The following is a 12,832-nucleotide window of genomic DNA, read 5'->3' as shown; positions in this document are numbered from 1 at the left end:
CCCTCACATAGGCTATATAGCATAAAGCGAATACGGGCCTTTTAGAGCACATGTGGCTTTCTTTGACTTTTCTGTGACCTGGGCAGCTTGGCTCCGCTGCCCCAGGTCAAACTGGTCTCACGAGTTCCCCGTCCTCTGGCCACCTGTGATTAGCATCAGGGCTTGACACACCATAAAGTCTTTTCATCCTACACAAGCCTCCAGCTAATCTCTTTCTCACCTGACTGTTCCTGCTTTATGGCTTGTTTCCCAAAACAGGAGATGCTCATGTTTATTGGGGCCTATCGATATCTGATGTGGGATCTGAGCTTTGCTGTGTAAATAATTGCGGGCTGGCTTAACTGGAATGTGGGATGGTCATCATGACTCTGCCTTTTCGTTTGTAATGTATACTTTAAATGACCATACCATAAACTAAGGAATGTATGCCTGAGGCAGGAAATTCTGTATTTAAGGAGAAGCCCGTTTCTGTGATTTTCAGCAGTCTCCTGAGAACATACACGCTGTTGTACTTCTAGGATACCTGTAATTGGTCTGCAGCCAATAAACTGATCTTTGACTTCACCCAGAAGACTCTGTGTTTCTGTAGGTCTGAAACAGGAAGAACCCCGAAGTCATAGGGTGTGTTCCCCTGCACCGCTGGGCTTAAAATACCCAGTACTTCAGTTGGCGCCCAACGTGGGGCGATTTCAGCGGTACCGGTCCAAGCCAGAGGTTCGTGAGGAGCTTCGTGTGGAAATTCCGGAGGAAGGCCGCCACTTCATCGACCCCTGCATGTCGACGTGGTCCAAAAGTCTTTTCTGCGAGGTTCTCCGCGTCCCGACGGCTACGAAGGACTGCTGCCCTGATTAATCGCCCTGTTTTGGACCCTTGACGATTTTTGGTAGAGCGAAACAATCGAGAGAGACTTCTGGTGACGCCATCGATCATCAATATTCAGTTAAGTATAAGTGGAGCGTCTCCTAGTTTGAATTTGGTATCCTTCGGGATCATTTTGATTTGGTGCTTGCAAGTCCCAAAGCCAGAGGACTCGTGTATTCACGAGACTATCGTATCCTTTGACGTTTGAAACTAGACTAATGAGCGAAGACGCCTGGTTCTAGTGTATTTTGTAGATTGTTTTGTTTGGGTTGTGGAAGGGATTTCCAGTTAGAGGATTCATGTCCGGTTCCTCCAATTGGAACTCCAACTTATGAGCTTTATGTAAAACATGGCGTGGGCCCCATTGCATATAATGAAATATGGATCCGATACACCAGAAAGGACGGTGTTTTAAAATGGCCCCAAAATGGTAGTTTCGATACAGATATTGTTAGAGTCGGGGATCTCTGGTTGGCGCAAGGTTGCCCTTGTGTCAAGCAGGAACCCTCTCCTCCACGTCAGGGCGCAGGATAACCCCTCGCGAATGACCCTTGCTCACCCTCTAGGTGCGTGGCGTGAGCAGCCAAGGCGATTCCTCAGGCGTTGTTGGTTAAGCACTTACAATTGTACACACAGTAAATACATTAATCCCCCCAGAAACGGACACCAGACTTGGATATATATAAAAATACGATTCTTTATGTAAAAATAAGGTATATATATCTCAACAGACTTATCACAAGACCAATAACGTTTTCGCTAGGCCACCAGGTTATGCAGTAGGCAAATGTTCTGGGTTTGTAGGTTCAAATGGATAGTTCGTAGTCTCTTTACTTGTAGTTCCAGTACTCACAGAGATCGGTTCCTGCGAACGGGGAAATAAGGCGTTGCGGGCCCCGAGCCCGATACTGGACTCCTTTCGTGATTAGGAGAGTCGGCACAGGTCGGTGCGACTCTCAGCTTGGGAAGTGTTCTTGGGTCCTCAATCAGCAGGTGTGGGCACGTAGGCAGGCGCGGCCAGCGACCCTTTAGCACGGCGGTGCAGGAGGGTCTCCACAGCGGGGGCGGCGCGGCCTGAGATGTCCGGGGATAGCGAAGCGGGGTCGCAGGGCACGGTCAGTGCAGCTGGATGACCCGGCGTAGATCACAGTCGTCGGACGGCTTCCGGCAGGAGGGGTGATAGCGCGTTCAGCGCACTCCAATGGCAGGCGGTGACAGGGATGCAGGCGGCCTGGCCCGGGAACAGAGAGCGGCTCCGAACGGAGCGGGGCTCTCACGGGTTGGAGGCAGGCGAGCTTCTGAGTGTCACGGCCCTAGGAGGGGCGATGAGGGGCGCAGTCTCTTTTCCAGCGGGATGCACACACGGCTCGAATTGGAGGACGAGCAAGAAGCACAGAGAACCCACTGTTCCTGGGGTTCAGTTCAGGGGGCAAGCTCAGATCAAGCCCTTGGAGAATGTTCAAGCACAAAGTAGCAAAGTCTTTTCAGTAAGTCTCTTCCTCTCCTCTCTCAGCAAGGCAAGCAGCAGGCCAGCTCCTCCGGCGTCTTCTTCTCCTTCTAGTCGGGCAGAGGTTCTTTGTGGTAAACAGGATTCTGATTTCTTAGGAGCCAGGCTCCTACTTTTATACCATGATTCTTTTGTTCTTGAGCGCCAGGGGGCCTAGGCCTGGCTCAGTCCAGTTCTGGAGCACTTTGTTATTGTGGCTCTGCTCTTTTCTTTCAGCAGCAGGGCAGAGACATCAGCCGCCCCACAGGGGGTGGCGCCGGCTTTGTGGTGGCAGAGCACAGGTCTATTCAAGAGTCAAGGTGTACTCCTCCCACCCATCCAGGTGTAATCTCTCTACCCACCACCTGGCAGCCAACCTGTCTCTGGGGATCCCCCCACCCTGCTCCTTACTGTTGCTAGGCAGAACACACACACACAGCAGAGGCGGACTGGGATGGTCAGGTCAGTAAATACTAACTTTCTAAAAGTAGTATTTACAAACCCAGGATATTAAAATAAACTTGACTACAAGAAGTATTTTATTATTCTGAGTTCAGGCATACCAAACTTGACACTCTACCATGCTCTCTGAGTCCACTGGGGTCACAGCGTTGGCGTGATCCCAGCAGCCCATTCTGGCCTATGGAGAGCAGGTAGCCTTCAATAGTGAAAAACGACAAGGGCTGTAATTCACTACTAAGACATGCCACACACAACAGGGCATGTCCTACCTTATGCCTACAATGCACCCTGCCCTCGGGCCTACCAGAGGGGTGGCTAATATGTAGGTAAGGGAAGGTTTAGGGACTGGCAAGTGGGGGCACTTGCGCAGTCAGCGCGACGGTCCCGGACCGCGCACAGGGTCTGCGGTGGCAGACCCTAGACACACTTTACAAGGCCGCTTCCGTGGGTGGCGCAACCAGCGCTGCAAGCCCACCAGCAGCATTGGCATTCACAAGCCCTGGCACCCCTGGTGCACTTTACTGGGGACTGACAGTGAACCCAATAAACCAATCATGGACATCAATTACAGGTACACTTTACTTAGGGAGCACTTGCACTGCGGCACGGATTAGCCGTGGCGCAGTGCCCTGAGCGGACAACACCAGCAAAACAGTCGAGGCACACCATCAAAAAAGTGGAAGGGAAACTCACGCCAAGGTGCCAGGTCTAACACGTGTCCCCTCCAGCTGAAATGTGGGGAGAACTACCCTTGCCCAGGGGGTTCCTCGTCACTAAGGCGGAAATACCTGGACAGACCGTCAGCGTTGGCGTGATCTGCACCAGGACGGTGTTCCACCGTAAAGTCCATACCCTGTAGGGAGATGGACCACCTCAACAGCTTCGGGTTTTCACCCCTCATTTGCATCAACCATCTGAGGGGCCTGTGGTCCGTCTGAACCCGGAAGTGAGACCCAAACAAGTAGGGTCTTAGCTTCTTCAGCGCCCAGACCACAGCAAATGCTTCTCGCTCAATTGCACTCCACCTACTTTCCCGTGGAAGTAACCTCCTACTGATGAAGGCTACGGGTTGGTCCCAGCCCTCCTCAGTCATCTGTGAGAGAACAGCCCCCACACCATGCTCTGAAGCGTCTGTCTGGACTAGGAATTCCTTGGAGAAGTCAGGGGCCAAGAGCACGGGCGCCGTGCACATGGCAGTCTTCAGGGTGTCGAAAGCTTTTTGACAGGTGTCAGTCCAAACCACGTTCCTGGGCTGCTTCTTCGAAGTCAGCTCTGTCAAGGGGGCAACGATCGTTCCATAGCCCTTGACAAACCTCCTGTAGTACCCAGTGAGCCCCAGGAAGGCCCTCACTGCGGTCTGCGTCTTGGGGGGTTCCCAAGCCAGGATGGTCTCAATTTTGGGTTGCAAGGGTGCCACCTTGCCACTCCCCACTTGGTGTCCCAAGTACACCACGGAACCCTGCCCGATCTGGCACTTGCTTGCCTTGATCGTGAGGCCTGCTCGGCGCAGCGCCATCAACACTTCCCAGAGGTGGCGCAGGTGTTCCGGCCAGGTGGCACTGAACACTGCGATGTCATCCAGGTAGGCGGCACTGAACGCATCCAGCCCAACCAGTACCTGGTTGACCAACCTCTGAAAGGTGGCAGGGGCATTCTTCATCCCAAATGGCATGACTCGGAACTGGAAGTGCCCATCTGGTGTAGAGAATGCTGACCTCTCTTTGGCCCCATCGGTCAAGGCGATCTGCCAGTACCCAGACGTTAAATCAAACGTGCTGAGGAACCGGGCAGCCCCCAGCCGATCAATGAGCTCATCAGCTCTGGGGATGGGGTGCGCGTCAGTCTTCGTGACTGAATTGAGTCCTCTGTAGTCCACACAGAACCGGAGTTCAGGTGTGGCTCCCGGCGCAGCAGCCTTTGGGACCAAGACCACGGGGCTGGACCAAGGACTGCTGGAGGACTCAACCACCCCTAGCGCAAGCATTTTGGAGACCTCCTCCTTAATGCAAGCTCTGACCCTGTCAGTTACCCTGTAAGCCTTGTGCTTCACAGGTAAGCTGTCTCCTGTGTCCACATCATGGACGCACCAATCTGTGACACCAGGAACCAGGGAGAATCGGTCGGAAAATTGTCCCAGCAAGTGGCGGCAGTCTTCCTGTTGTTCGGGCGTCAGGGTGGGTGAGAGGTTAACTCCATCCACTGACCCATCTTTCTCAGAGGCCACTAAGAGGTCCGGAAGAGGCTCGGTCTCCTCTTCCATTCCATCATCAGTGGCCAGCAGCATGCCCACTTCGGTCCTCTCTAAGTGGGGCTTAAGGCGGTTAACATGTAGGACCCTCAAAGGGTTCCTGGGAGTCTGCATGTCCACCAAGTAGGTGATAGGACTTTTGCGCTCCACAACCTCAAATGGACCTGTCCACTTATCCTGAAGTGCACACGGCTCCACTGGGGCCAAGACCCACACCTTTTGTCCAGGTTGAAGCTCTACCAGAGTGGCATTCCGGTCGTACCACCGCTTCATCTCCTCCTGGCTGGCTTCCAGATTTGCCTCAGCAAGTTGCCTGAAACGCCGAGTCTGGTTTCGGAAGGCCAGCATGTAACTATATACATTCTGGGGAGGTTTCCTGGGAGATTGCTCCCAGCCTTCCTTTACCAAACTCAGAGGTCCTCTTACCGGGTGACCATACAGAAGCTCAAAGGGGCTGAACCCTAGAGACTTCTGTGGCACCTCTCGGTAAGCGAAGAGCAGGCATGGCAAGAGGACGTCCCACTTACGCCTCATTGGACCGTCCAGGCCCATGATCATGCCTTTGAGGGTTCGGTTGAATCTCTCAACCAACCCATTTCCTTGGGGATGGTAAGGAGTGGTGAACTTGTAAGTTACCCCACACTCCTTCCACAGGGATTTCATATATGTGGATATGAAATTGGTCCCCCTGTCGCTCACCACCTCTAGAGGGAATCCCACTCGGGAGAAAATTCCCATCAGTGCCCGTCCCACCACGGGGGCCGTCACTGTCCTCAGAGGGATGGCTTCAGGGTACCGGGTGGCATGGTCCACCAAGACCAGGATGAACCTGTTGCCCAGGGCTGTCTTGGGATCCAGAGGCCCCACAATATCAATACCCACTCGTTGGAATGGCGTACCGACCACAGGGAAAGGTTGCAGAGGAGCCTTGTGCTTCCCTCCGCTCTTACCACTTGCCTGGCAAGTCTGACAGGTTCTGCAGTAGGAATCTGAATTCTTATGCATTTGGGGCCAGTAAAAGTGGGTGACAAGCCTGTCATAGGTCTTGTCCATCCCCAAATGTCCTGCTAACGGCACATCATGAGCCAGCCCCAGTAGGAAGGTTCTGAACTTCTGGGGTACCACCAGCACACGGGCTGACCCAGGTTCAGCAGCCTTAGGCTCGGAATACAGGAGGTCACTCTCCCAGTACACGTAATGTGTTTTGGCCTGAACACCATTGGCCTGGTCTGCAGCCTGTTGCCGCATACCCACGAGAGAAGGGCATTCTTTCTGCTCCTTGCAGAATTCCTCCCTGGAGGGACCTCCTTCTTGCTGCCAATGGGTCAGCTCAGGCAGATCTCCCAGTTCGGCAATCTGTTCCCCGGTAGGCTCCAGAGCATCCCCCTCAGGGTCTACTTCCTCCTGGGCCGTGGGAACTTCGGGGGCCGGTTTCCCGCGCCTCCTGCGCCTTCTCCCTAAGGCTGGTTCCTGGACCTCTCCCTCAGGCTCCAGGACCCTCTCAACACCCCTACTGGCTGCCATGGACCGGGTGGTCACGCACGCCCAGTCGGGTAGACCCACCATCCTCAGATGCGTGGTCTTTTCCACCTTTTCCCAAGGGGAACTCTCCAGGTCGTTCCCTAGCAGACAATCTACAGGCATGTCAGTTCTCACAGCGACTTGTAGAGTACCAGAGACCCCCCCCCACTCAAAGGGAACTTGAGCCATGGGACAACGACTCTCTACGTTGTCAGCATTGACAACCCTACAGTAGGCATTGGGTACAATCTGCTCTTGAGACACCAGGTGTTGCCTCACCGAGGTCACGCTGGCTCCTGTATCTCTAAGAGCCTCCACCTTCTTTCCATTGATGGTCACCACCTGCCCATATTTCTTAGTGTTAGAGGGCAGGTAGGTTACAGGGACCATCTCACTGTCTCCTAGCGAGACTAGGGTCATCTGCCCGGGACCCCCACCCTCCTGGACTGCTACTTCCTCCCCAAAGTTAACACTAGCTACTTGCCGGGGTGGAGCACCAGTGGGTGCGGTCTTACCAAACAGGCGACACTTAGGATCAGAGGCAATGTGGCCCGGATCGCCACACTTATAACAATTGAAGGGCCCCTTTGGAACAGGTCTACCTGTCGGGGCCCCGTTCTGCTGCGGGGTTGGGGGAGGCTGAGAACCCTTCTGCTGGTTCCCTTGGGAATTACTTTGGGGGCCTTTTTGGAACCCCTTCTGTTTACCCTTGTCCCCCCCACTCTTCTGCTGGGGACCCTGCCCACCTTTGGCGGAGTCTCCCACTTGACCCTTGTGGACCCTGGTGCTGAGCCAGCGGTCCGCCTCCTCAGCAAGCTTCCTCGGGTTGGACAGCTTGCTATCTATCAGGTGCTGGCGTAGCTCAGGAAAACATTGACTGGACAAGTGCTCCCATGCAATTAAATCAAGCAGCCCTTGATAATCATTCACTTTGCTACCCTTCACCCAACCATCCAGCGCTCTGCAGAAAAAGGTCACATATTCCACATACGTACTCTCAGGGATCTTCTTGGTCTCCCTGAACCTCTGTCGATATAGCTCAGGAGTTAACCCATACCTGCTCATTAAAGCTTCCTTCATATGGGGGTATGAGGTCTGGACTTCTAAGGGTAAATCTAACAGTGTGTCCCGCCCTTCAGCAAGGAACCTTCCCCACAACCCCGCTCCCCAGTCTTTCTCAGGGACCCGGTGTGAGGACATGGCCACCTCGTAGGCCCTAAACCACTGCCCTATGTCATCCTTTCTGAAATACTCCTTTACTACATCTTTGGGGATGTACACCTTGGACTCTACCTGCGCTGGTGGAGTGCTGCCACCAGAAGGAGCGGTGTCCAAACTTTTCGCCTTCAGCTCCAACTCCTTCAATCGGATATCATGATCCATTTGGCGTTGTTGTGCCTCCAGGGCCAACTTCTGCTTTTCCATTTCCATTTGTCCTGCCAACTTTGCCATCTCCATTGCATGCGCCCTGTCGGCTGCCCTGTCTGCCAGCTCCTCTGGCGACCGGACTCTGCTGGGCTCCTCAAGGTTGTCGGGTGGAACGATGTCCCCCGCATTCCGTGGGTCTCGTGACTCCTTCCAGGCTCTCAGCGCCTTGGCGTACTGGGTTCTCCTCTTGAATCCAGCATGGGGGACTCGGAATTTTACACTGTAGCCTTTCAATTGCTCCATCGGGTAGCCTTCCAGTCTCTCCCAATCCACCTCATCGATTCCAGAAATCACAGAGAGTGCTCTCCCAGCGGAGTGTGAGCCAGGCATGGTTGCAGTAATGGCAGATGTCTCAACAAAGTTCAGAGAATGAAAACCTGTGGCTGCGTTACTTGGTCTGCTCTCACTATCTGGTGATTAATAATTCACTGTATGCAAATTACAAGTGCAAATCCGAAATCCCAACCGCTGCCAACAATGTTAGAGTCGGGGATCTCTGGTTGGCGCAAGGTTGCCCTTGTGTCAAGCAGGAACCCTCTCCTCCACGTCAGGGCGCAGGATAACCCCTCGCGAATGACCCTTGCTCACCCTCTAGGTGCGTGGCGTGAGCAGCCAAGGCGATTCCTCAGGCGTTGTTGGTTAAGCACTTACAATTGTACACACAGTAAATACATTAATCCCCCCAGAAACGGACACCAGACTTGGATATATATAAAAATACGATTCTTTATGTAAAAATAAGGTATATATATCTCAACAGACTTATCACAAGACCAATAACGTTTTCGCTAGGCCACCAGGTTATGCAGTAGGCAAATGTTCTGGGTTTGTAGGTTCAAATGGATAGTTCGTAGTCTCTTTACTTGTAGTTCCAGTACTCACAGAGATCGGTTCCTGCGAACGGGGAAATAAGGCGTTGCGGGCCCCGAGCCCGATACTGGACTCCTTTCGTGATTAGGAGAGTCGGCACAGGTCGGTGCGACTCTCAGCTTGGGAAGTGTTCTTGGGTCCTCAATCAGCAGGTGTGGGCACGTAGGCAGGCGCGGCCAGCGACCCTTTAGCACGGCGGTGCAGGAGGGTCTCCACAGCGGGGGCGGCGCGGCCTGAGATGTCCGGGGATAGCGAAGCGGGGTCGCAGGGCACGGTCAGTGCAGCTGGATGACCCGGCGTAGATCACAGTCGTCGGACGGCTTCCGGCAGGAGGGGTGATAGCGCGTTCAGCGCACTCCAATGGCAGGCGGTGACAGGGATGCAGGCGGCCTGGCCCGGGAACAGAGAGCGGCTCCGAACGGAGCGGGGCTCTCACGGGTTGGAGGCAGGCGAGCTTCTGAGTGTCACGGCCCTAGGAGGGGCGATGAGGGGCGCAGTCTCTTTTCCAGCGGGATGCACACACGGCTCGAATTGGAGGACGAGCAAGAAGCACAGAGAACCCACTGTTCCTGGGGTTCAGTTCAGGGGGCAAGCTCAGATCAAGCCCTTGGAGAATGTTCAAGCACAAAGTAGCAAAGTCTTTTCAGTAAGTCTCTTCCTCTCCTCTCTCAGCAAGGCAAGCAGCAGGCCAGCTCCTCCGGCGTCTTCTTCTCCTTCTAGTCGGGCAGAGGTTCTTTGTGGTAAACAGGATTCTGATTTCTTAGGAGCCAGGCTCCTACTTTTATACCATGATTCTTTTGTTCTTGAGCGCCAGGGGGCCTAGGCCTGGCTCAGTCCAGTTCTGGAGCACTTTGTTATTGTGGCTCTGCTCTTTTCTTTCAGCAGCAGGGCAGAGACATCAGCCGCCCCACAGGGGGTGGCGCCGGCTTTGTGGTGGCAGAGCACAGGTCTATTCAAGAGTCAAGGTGTACTCCTCCCACCCATCCAGGTGTAATCTCTCTACCCACCACCTGGCAGCCAACCTGTCTCTGGGGATCCCCCCACCCTGCTCCTTACTGTTGCTAGGCAGAACACACACACACAGCAGAGGCGGACTGGGATGGTCAGGTCAGTAAATACTAACTTTCTAAAAGTAGTATTTACAAACCCAGGATATTAAAATAAACTTGACTACAAGAAGTATTTTATTATTCTGAGTTCAGGCATACCAAACTTGACACTCTACCATGCTCTCTGAGTCCACTGGGGTCACAGCGTTGGCGTGATCCCAGCAGCCCATTCTGGCCTATGGAGAGCAGGTAGCCTTCAATAGTGAAAAACGACAAGGGCTGTAATTCACTACTAAGACATGCCACACACAACAGGGCATGTCCTACCTTATGCCTACAATGCACCCTGCCCTCGGGCCTACCAGAGGGGTGGCTAATATGTAGGTAAGGGAAGGTTTAGGGACTGGCAAGTGGGGGCACTTGCGCAGTCAGCGCGACGGTCCCGGACCGCGCACAGGGTCTGCGGTGGCAGACCCTAGACACACTTTACAAGGCCGCTTCCGTGGGTGGCGCAACCAGCGCTGCAAGCCCACCAGCAGCATTGGCATTCACAAGCCCTGGCACCCCTGGTGCACTTTACTGGGGACTGACAGTGAACCCAATAAACCAATCATGGACATCAATTACAGGTACACTTTACTTAGGGAGCACTTGCACTGCGGCACGGATTAGCCGTGGCGCAGTGCCCTGAGCGGACAACACCAGCAAAACAGTCGAGGCACACCATCAAAAAAGTGGAAGGGAAACTCACGCCAAGGTGCCAGGTCTAACAGATATCTTAGATAATTTGGAAGTTAAATTGTTTAAAAAGAAAGCCCGGCCGGCGATGTTTGATTCTTTCCGCCTATGGCGAAAGGAAGCCAAACAGAAAGAAATAAAGCTAGCGAAAAGGAATAAGAGAGAGAGAGGTATGTCAGTGATGCAAGCAGCTGTGCAATTTAAAGATAACGAGGAGGAACAAATGAATGAGCAATTGCACAGACAGTGCAAACTAGGGATTGATAAATGTTACCCTGTTTTGTCACCCCTTGTGCAAGATGAGACAAAAGATAAAGAAAAAGATTCCTTAATGTCCCATTTGTTAAGTTCGCCACCCCCATATGCGCAAAATGCCACCGCACCTCCACAGCTTGTAAATGCGCAGCCTCTAGTAAATATGCCGCAAGCCTTCCCGCAGCCACCAGCTCCTCCTCAGCTGGCTCCTATCCCTGCAGTGCAGCCCCCTCAAGGGCCGCCAGTTTTGCTACCTGTTACCCCCGCGCTTCCTGCGACTTTGCCTATCATGCCAGCGGCCTCCTCTGGCGCTCCTTCGTGCACTACCCCGGTACCTGTATCTGAATCCGTTTTTCTTCCCTCTGTCTATCCCCCCGTTTTTGCCTCAACTTCTCCTTCAGCACGACAACGATTAGCTAATGTAGTTACTAGTTTAATGTCGCCTCTCTTTGGGTCATCTAGTGCGACTCCCGCCTTACAGCGTAAGCAATTGCTCAGTCAGCTGCCTGGTCCCGAAGAGAAAGAGGTGTTAGATCATTTGGCGCGTAGGTGGATTGGTTTCCCTTCACTCTATGATGTGGAATCAGTTGTTAACGTTTTTCACCAATGGGATGCCCCAAAACAGAGGTATGTCTTTGATAAAATGTGTGAATTCCTCTGTGAGGAATTGGAGGATAATGGTGCAAACCCAAACCCACAGGAATTGTGTCGAGTGCGATTTGATTTTGAAACAGGTATAATTGTGGGCCCCAATGTAGATAAAGCAGTTGCGACTTTACTGTCCCTCAGAAATGGCGATTGTCAGCAATCCTTGTTTGACCAGGATTTCCCTGTGGGGAAGGAGGTAAAAGCGCGCCAATATCCGATGCGTGAGGTTCCCCCAGTTTGGAGACCTGCTGATCCAAATGCTAATCCACCTGTCTTAGCACATTTTCAACGTGTTTGGGTGCATGTCCCATGGAAGCGATCTGAGGTGTTAGCGCTCAAGCAGACATTGCCTGACCCCCGTAAGAACCCTACAGGATATTATAAGGAGTTATCCCAAACTGCAGAATCGTGTGTCATGAATTTGGCTGACATAGATATGTTATTCGGGAATGTTGTTCCACAGCCTTTATGGGGATCCATTCGTAATGTAGATCACGCTGCAGAATTGGGTGATACATGGGCTAATATCGTTGCTGCAGATGCTATACAAGTTGGTGGCGCAAAACCTGAGCCTTTGGTAGCAGAACTCCCTGGTAGAATTATTACCTACATGAAAACTATAATGCCTGCGATGCGCGTAAATTGGGATAAACTATCCGCATGTAAGCAGAAGAAAGATGAGACAGTGTCTGATTTCTTTACCAGGTTTGAAGAAACGTTTATCGACCACAGTGGCCAAGACATGAGCACTGAAGGTGGCCAACGGTTATTTGTTGATAGATTTGTGCAGAATCCACTTCCCGAGTTGTGTAAGAAATTAAAAGACTCAGAAAGTTCTTGGGCTGTTTCCTCTTCAGCGCAGATACTGGCTACTGCACAGTATTATGAGAATAGAGACAAAGATGAGAAGGATAGAACAGATAAGAAAACGAAAGAACTAAAGACAAAGGTCCTCTTGCAGCAGGCCTATCCGCCACGTGGAGGACAGAATAATTATAGGCAAACACAAGGTATCTATCAGCAGCCCCAACAGTTTCAGGGTAATCAGCCAATGAACAGGTATTATCAACCACGAATCCCTGTAGGTCCCAACCAATGTTCATATTGCAAAGAGGAAGGTCATTTTAAATATAGTTGCCCTAAATTAATGCAGCGTAACAGTAATGCGTATGGCGCAAGAGGTAGAGGTGGTCAGCAAGCTCCTAGAGGCAGAGGGCGTGGAAATGCTCCCCAGAACGCGCGTCCTCTTCCGCCTCAAAATACCAT

This window comes from Triturus cristatus, chromosome 7 (genome assembly GCF_964204655.1).
Source record: "Triturus cristatus chromosome 7, aTriCri1.1, whole genome shotgun sequence".
Classification (NCBI taxonomy): domain Eukaryota; kingdom Metazoa; phylum Chordata; class Amphibia; order Caudata; family Salamandridae; genus Triturus; species Triturus cristatus.
This window is presented reverse-complemented; position numbering follows the sequence as displayed.